Genomic DNA, 8,457 nt, shown 5'->3' with positions numbered 1-8,457 from the left:
CTCGCGCCATGCGTTGGACGTAACCCTTCTCTATTTTTAGACCACGCCTTCCGCGGCTCTGCGCGTCTCAATGCTATAGCGAATAGCGACCAGATGTGTGCTCCATAGCTCGCAGTTCTTCTCCTTTCTACTCTGCTATCCCTTCCTCGAAACCCCCCCTTCATCTTCCTCCTGGATTCTAGTTCTAGCAAACTTACCTTGCCTCCTGGATTCCTGGATTCGACCTCCAGAAACTGAACGCATTCTGGATTCGGCAGAGACACGGGCCGCCTTCTTCAAAACCCGATCCATCCGAAAGAAGGCAGCCTCCAAGAACACCGGTAAAGAACGGATTCAGGTGAGAAGGGGGGAACTCCTTGACACCAGGCTATTTAACCTTTTAACTGCCATGGGTTCACCCCATCCCTCCAGTGCCAATGCCTTTTTTGGTGATTTAGGTATTTCACCATTCAATGCCTTCTAACATTTTCTGTTTCATTAACCCCTTAAGTGCCAAGGACGAGGTATCTCGTCCTTGGCAACAGGGAGGTAATCCCAAGGACGAGATACCTCGCCCTTGGCACTTAAGGGGTTGGTATCTTTATGCGGGGGCATCCATACCAAAGCATTTTCCCCACAATGTTGCTCAATTGACACAATCGAAGGCCTTGGATATGTCCAGGAAGCCTAAGTAGAGTGATATACCCTGAGCCATAGCCTGTCTATCCAATAGCCTAATCATGAAAGAACTTAAAGCCATCACCACACCTTTCTTAAATCTCTCTTTACAGCACCTTGCCTTCCATTTGTATGGAACCCCAAACTTTGTTTTTATTTTTTAATCTGACCTGCTCTTTTTTCAGTGAGCTTCACTACACTGGCCTTTGCTCATTTGTCATGGGGAAACCGACATGCCCTTCAGGCTGTCAGTACTGGGAAATATGGTTTTCCTTAGTCTTGTTACTTATCACTTTGGTAACTCTTTATCATTGTACAATGCATTTTACAATGCAGTACAATGGGGTACACTTATTGTTTTGCTCTAGACTAACACTCTAGGTATGCCTAAGGGACAAGCTGGTGGCAGCAGTTACCTTCTGCTATGTTGTGGTGTATTTCATTGTAACCTTACCGTGTTTGGCTATTAACTGTGGCTGGTGGCCAAACATGGCCATGCCAAGAGTTTTTTGTTTGTCCCTTGGCCATCTGGTCTCCAACCGTTCTTCTTGGCCTGTGAGGCCAGGAAAATTCTTACATGGACTTCCAGTGCCCGGGAAAGCAGAGACATTTCAAGGGCTACTGCCAGGCTATGTGTGTTTGCTGCCAGTGGGTTGGGACTGTCTGGTCCCAATCCAAAACTGGTTTCGGTGTGTCTGAATGGTATTCATGAGTTGTACCACCAGTGGGCCTCATTGGACTGCTGGGGTGTGTGTGTGTCGGCCAGGGTTCATAGTCATAATATCGAGAAAAAAAGTCGAAAGTCATAATATCGAAAAAAAAGTTAACAAAAAAGTCAAATTTCTTTTTTAATACGTTTTTTATTCGAAATGGGGGGGTTCCCCCAAGCCCCCTTTTTTTGTTTTTTTTTTACCTTTTTTTTATCTACGAGAGCCAAAAAATAAATATAAATAAAAAAATAAATAAATAATCGACTTTTTTTAAAAAAAAATTTTTCTCGATATTTTTGTCATTCGACATTTTTTTCGATATTTTAACTGCACACCGTCGGCCAGATCTTTGATTGGCTAATGGGAGTTTCAGCTCTTAACTGGCTTTTTGGATAAGAAGATGGGCAAAGTTATGTGCAGAAACATGCCTTAAGTGGCTTGCTCTCCTGTTGGGACTGTTTAGCATGTATAGCACTGCCAACTGAAAGATGGGGATAATACCTCTGACATATTTTTAATCTTGTCAGCATGCAATTATTCATCACCTGTTCAGTGTTCCTATAACAGCATCTACTTGACTGATGATGTTCTTCTAGAATATTGCAAGAAACTCATATCTACTGTCAAGCATCTACATACACGGGTCCAGGAGGCGCTGCCCAAAGAACCCTGCCATTCCATCCAGTCTGGCCAATACATGATGGTGAAAGGGCAGCAGAGGAAAACAGCACTACCTCCCAGTTGGCACTGTCCATACCAGTTACATCTGATGAAGAACACAGCGATAAATGTAAGGGAAATTGCCACCTCTGTGCACGTAACCCATTATAAAAGCAATATGCCACCTGGGAATGGGCTGCATGCTACTAGCAGTTAGCTTGCTCACAGGACTTTGGTACTTTACCAAGTTTCTAAATACAGTTCAGTTTTCGGACCAGCAAAAAGATAACACATCATTAGTCAGAAGTTTAAGAAGGTTAAAGAAAAGTTAACTTAACTGATATGTCGAATAATGTCTGACATCCAAGCATTGCCATAGTATTGCAGAAAGTAGATTTTGGCAGGTCCCTGTTGTCTCCACTAGTGAACCAAATGTCCAAAAAGAATTGAACTGACCTAAGACGTCACGCACATCAGAGTTGCAATCATATTGTGTTTATCATGTGTTCTTTGTAGAGAAATGGTGGTAATTGGAAATAATCCTTTTCTGGTCCATAAATGATACAGTACAGATAATGATGTCAGATACAATGACTTGTCTGGTACAGCAGTCTAAAACCTGACATGAGGTGAATCTATTGGAAGCAGAGGACATGGTGGCTATGCCAGGGTATTGCGACAAAGATAAATAGATAGACAACTACAAAGGTCCTACCTATGAAGAATAATATCTTGACAGAGAGGATTTGTGCTGACCGACAACAATTATGCTTGCTCTTTGATCCCGGCTTCTATTTGTTACGTGATGAACCTGGCAGAATTTAGAAATGTTACATATGTAGCTGACCAATAACTATGGTACAAAGTAGAGAATAGGCCGGAGAAGACTGGGTATAGATATACCTTTGTGAAGGATTCTTTGGGAACCATCACATTCTCATTACCTTTATATGCATTCCAGGTGGCATTGCAGTCCTCTAATTGTTTGAGAGTATCAGAAAACATCTACCTCTGCAACAACAAATATCGATGCTTTGGAAGAGTACGTGAGATGTAGAGAATCAAATGTCGGATGGGACAAACAGAGCCATTGCAGCTTGGCATATCTATAGAGCCCAGTGTCTTAGTAACTATTTCGGTAATCTGGTAAAAATGCAACTGGACCTATCACTAGGGTATAACTGACCAACATGGGTGCGAATATTGGAGAACTCTTTATATTCTCTGCTTTTGTACTGCTGTCACGTTTTATCTGGACTGTCACTACAGCTGGAAATGGCCTAGAATTGGACTTTGCTTGTGCAGAGGTTCAGGAATCCTAAACAAACAGCTCATCAGAGTCTGTGATGATGTGTGGTATCAAGCCTGACTATGAGTGCACAAAGAAAGATAAAAAATACCAGCCAAGCTGTTTTCGTGGATAAAGATGTGTAAGTACAGAAGCTGGAGATGTCAGCAGATGCTGTGTTCTACACAGGCTAGAGGCCCCATCGACAGAGTATGGGCTCTGAAAAGACAAATATTACCAGGCCCATGGGCTGGATGATCTTGGGACTAGGTGACCCATTGCAATCTCTGGCAAGTGTACATTCCTTGGCAACTGTCTCAGGTTATGACCAGTGCCCTGGGGATAAACCCAGACAAGCTTTGGAAATGATTGCTTGTTGTGGCCACTTGAACATCCTCAGCTGGAATCTCTGGACAATTTGATGACTGGATAAGAAATGCTGGTAGGGGACAGAAGTTATTGGGGTGTTAGGCTACTGATACATCTGTACAAAGTGTAGAGTTATTAACAGTCAACAATAGGTGTGTCTGGGTTAGTAGAACACTCTTAGTGATAGACACGTTTTTCTTAGAACTCTAACTGGGTGCACAAAACAGTTTGGCTGATGGAGCGGGCCCAGTTAGTGGAATTACGGTATGAAATGACTCTAGAGTGGTTCCACCTGATCCCACAAAGATTTGAGAACTCATTACAACCCTTCCCCCAAGTTAAGGAGATCACTAATGTAAAAGAGCAGATAGATATTTCAGAAAGAGTGTTTAATGAGAAGGAAGCCTTTCAGGTCACACCAGTGTACCATCCTGTCTACTCCTGAGGTCATATGAGACGAAGCCGCAGAGCGAAGGCCGTGAGGAAAGGCCAGCTCCACTCTTAGCAGCTCTGCTGCGAGTCTTCCTCAACATGCCGCACAAGAATCCAGCTGATCCCCACCTCCGTGCTGGATCTGACTCCCGAAGATGCCAGCCCGTCCACGAGGCCGTGATCCACAAGAAAATGGCCGCCGCCATTGTTGCCATGACAACCAGGAAGCAAAATATGCCCCAGCTGCCCCATAGGCTCCCACACCTCAGCCGATCCTCCCCATCTGCTTTAAATGGAGGCGAGGTGAAGCTTTAGAGCGAAGGCCGTGAGGAAAGGCCAGCTCCACTCTTAGCAGCTCTTCGCTGCTCGAAGCTGCTGAAGGAAGGTAACAGCACTGCCATCAACCATCGTCCTGATGCAAGCACCAATCCTGATATTGCCCATAGAGACCAGCGTCTCTGCGCCCGCACGCAAAGGGCCACCGTCCCCACCTACTGCTCGAGCTCTACTTCTAGGCTATTACGTCTTACAGCAAGACTCGTAATTCCATCCCTCTCGCACATCTTGCGTGGGTTTTCAGGAGAGATGGATCCGCCCTCTCCCACATGTGCCGATTGGCAGAGGCAAAGCTCCTCCACACCCCGCATTCCCCCTTCCACGGAACCCTTCAAGAACAAATTCCACAGCCACATGTATGCGACCCATACCACTACCTGAACATGGTGCCCTCTCGCATACGTCAGCGATCATCTGCTCTGCTACTCGGCAGCTCCCCGTCAGCAATCGAGTGGCTCCTCCCACTACCTTAACTCCTAGCTCACCGAGTCATCGGTCAGTTTCAAACAACTACAAAGGTGAGATGCCCATTAGTCCTCATACAGGAGGCGCAAGCAACTGACTATCACTGAACTATGATACCTCCATATACACTGTGCCGCTGAAAGTGTCATGCCCCTCTGTACTTTATGTTAAAAATCAAAATATCATACCTAATGTAATGTTGCCCCGTACTGTTACTAGCACCACTATTAATGTGCCTTTACCCGAGTCTATACTTGATGAAGTGTTGCCCGTACTGTTACTAGCACCACTATTAATGTGCCTTTATCCGAGTCTATACTTGATGAAGTGTTGCCCCGTACTGTTACTAGCACCACTATTACTGTGCCTTTACCTGAGTCATGCCCCCAATGCTTTTTGCTGGAAATCAGTCTACTACACCGCTGCCAGCTCTGCCCGGCACTGACTCGTCCTCTCCCTCCTCCACCGTGCCCTCCTCCACATCTGAAGCCCACCTAAAAAGTGCCCTCATCAACTCCATATCTTTACCGGCGCATGCTCTAGATGTACATGACCTGATCAGCAGCAACAACCTCGACCATGCGAAACATGGTTGACTGATTCATCTGGACCCGCCCTCACCCTAGCTATGCCCTCTAGGTACACTATCTACAGACGTGACCACTCCTCCCACAGAGGAGGTGGGGAAGCCGTCATCGCTAAAGAATCCCTATCAATTGGGACAATTCAGAGGGACCTCAATCAGAGCTCAGACTACCTTCTACTTAAACTTAAGCTCTCCCACAATTGCACCATCGCCCTTCACCTCATCTATCGACCTCCTGGCCCATCCAGTGACTTCCAAGATGCCCTTACCCACTTCCTCTCTGACAACTTAAAAATCCCTCCAAAATCCTGCTCCTGGTGGACCTTAACCTGGGCCTCAATGACACTAAAGACATTCATGCAAAAACCCTCAATAAAGCCCTATCCTCCCTAGGGTTCTCACAAGCCATCTCTAGCCCCACCCGACAAAAGATCACGCCTCTACCCTGGTCTGATCACCACTGTATTACATTCAGCATTATCACCTCAAAGGACCCTCAACCACTCACCATCCCCCTTCCAGCTGCACACTCACGCAGTTCTAAACTGCTCACTCACAACAACCTTTCTCAGCATCTCAGGGTACCCGCTCTGTTACCGCCCTTCTCCGATGACCCTGAACTTCTTGGCAACGACTTCAAGAGGGTCATCTCCCAGGCCGTTGACTCGGTTGCACCTCTCATCCTCAAAAAAGCTAACAAAGTCAAGCACTGTAATGCGTGGTTCACCCAAGACCACCTACAGATGCGTGGGAAAAAAAGGGCTGCACTCACCACCTGTATTAATAACCCCACTGAAGCTACCAGAATCGCCTTCAAATCAATTTCTAAAGAATACAAAAGCGCCATCACTAATGCCAAAGCCACCTCATTCAATACAAGGATTGCCAATGCTAAATCTGGAAGCCAAGAAATATTTGCCATATTCAGAGAGTTTGAGACCCCCTCCTTCCTGCCTTCACCTATTGTGAAGGACGAATCTTGGTGCAACTCCATCCAGTCCGTCATGCCAAATAAATTCGAAACCTTACAGGCCAAAATCCTCTCCCACCAATGGGATCACCAAATTGGTCACCAGTAGTCAAGTCATCCGTACCCCAACAACCCATTCCAGCTCCTCCCCTTTGTTCGATTTCAAAGACATGAGTGAATAAGAGGTCATCTCACTCCTCCAATCCATCAAACCTTCCAACTGTAAAGGTGATGTCTGCCCAGCACAAGTCATCAAGGACTATGCCCCATCCCTAGCCCCGATCATCACTGCATTCATTAATGTCTCTTTTCGTTCTGGATACGTGCCAGTGGGACTAAAGGAAGCATGGGTTTGTCCGCTCCTTAAAAAGCCCTCCCTTGACCCATCCATCCCAGGCAACTACAGGCCCATCACCACTGTCCCCTTCCTATTTAAAATTCGGGATAAAGCAGCCTACCTGCAAATACAGAAATTCCTAGAAGACAACCATCTCCTAGGACTTAGACAATCAGGGTTCAGGCCACGTCATGGGACCGAAACTGCTCTCTTTGACCTTAAAAACCAAATTGATGACCTCTGAGACGCAGGTAAACCCGCGCTCCTCCTGTTCCTGGACCTGTCGTCGGCCTTTGAACTGGTCGACCACAAAACTCTATGCCAGCACCTCTCTTGAGTGGCCAACTTCTCTGATAATGCTTGCAAATGGATAGACTCATTTCTAAAAGATAGAGCAATGAAGGTCTTCCGTGATTCTTCCTGCGCTGACCCTAGTACCATCAAGTGCGGGGTCCTGAAAGGTTCATGCACAGCCTCCACCCTCTACAACCTCTTCACGAGGCCCCTGTTTAAAATCCTGGACTCCTTGGGCATCTCATACACCATCTATGCAGATGACACCCAGATACTCATCCCCCTCTCGGGAGACTACCTGTCCGACCAGAACACTCTGAACTCCATATACTCAACAATCCAATCTTGGATGACAGAAAACTAGTTATGTCTCAACAGTGAGAAGACCGAGCTCCTGTTGGTTGGCTCACCTTCCTCCCTGAGCAAGATGGGCAACCAATACTCCTCATTCATCATTGACAATATCCCCATCACTGTGTCACCATCCATCAAAACCCTAGGTGTCTACCTAGAACCTGACGTGACCATGAATAGACAGGTCAATGCCATAGCATCCATGTCGACCTACCATTCTATACTTATCCACTCATTTAGACCCTTCCTGTCCCAACAAAACTGCCTCACCATCGCCAGGGCCATTATTGGCTCTAGGCTTGATTACAGCAAAGCCCTATTCATAGGCACTTCTGCCAAGAATGTGGCCAAACTTCAAATTGTTCAAAATAACACACTCAGAGCCGCCACTGGTCTCTCGTGGAAAGAACACATCTCAGAGCTTAGAAGACAGGCCCATTGGCTTCCAGTGAAGGAAAGGATCATCTTTAAAGCCCTCGCCCTGACTCACAAGTGTCTCCATGACCTTGCTTCTCCCTATCTGGCACTGAGGATCATCAAACCCACCACCCATAAACCCTCCAGATCTCTGTACTCAAACCTGCTGTCTGTTCCCAGAACACGCAAAACCTGTGCGGGCGGCTCTAGCTTCCCCACGGTTGCCCCCACACTTTGGAATGCCCTCCCACCCCACCTCAAGCTTATTGATTCCCACTCAGCATTTCGCAAAGCCATCAAAACGAACCTCTTTGTTTGACTGTATAATCTTACTGTGTGATATGCTGTAACCTGTGATACTGCAATGTGAACAAGTTTTTCATTGGGTGGCTTCATTGTAACCCTTAAGTAAGCCTTCTTAAGCTCTGATATAGCGCCTCGATGCCTGCGGGCTGTAGCGCGCTCTACAAATCCAAATAAAATAAATAAAAATGAATGAAGAGTATCCAGGATAAACCAGTAGCTGTCACCATTGTAGGGCTAATACATTTTCTGTTCTGTTATCAGGTTTTATTGGTTAAT

Source organism: Ambystoma mexicanum, chromosome 10, assembly GCF_040938575.1.
Source record: "Ambystoma mexicanum isolate Mex_15411 chromosome 10, UKY_AmexF1_1, whole genome shotgun sequence".
NCBI classification, from domain to species: Eukaryota; Metazoa; Chordata; class Amphibia; order Caudata; family Ambystomatidae; genus Ambystoma; species Ambystoma mexicanum.
This window is presented reverse-complemented; position numbering follows the sequence as displayed.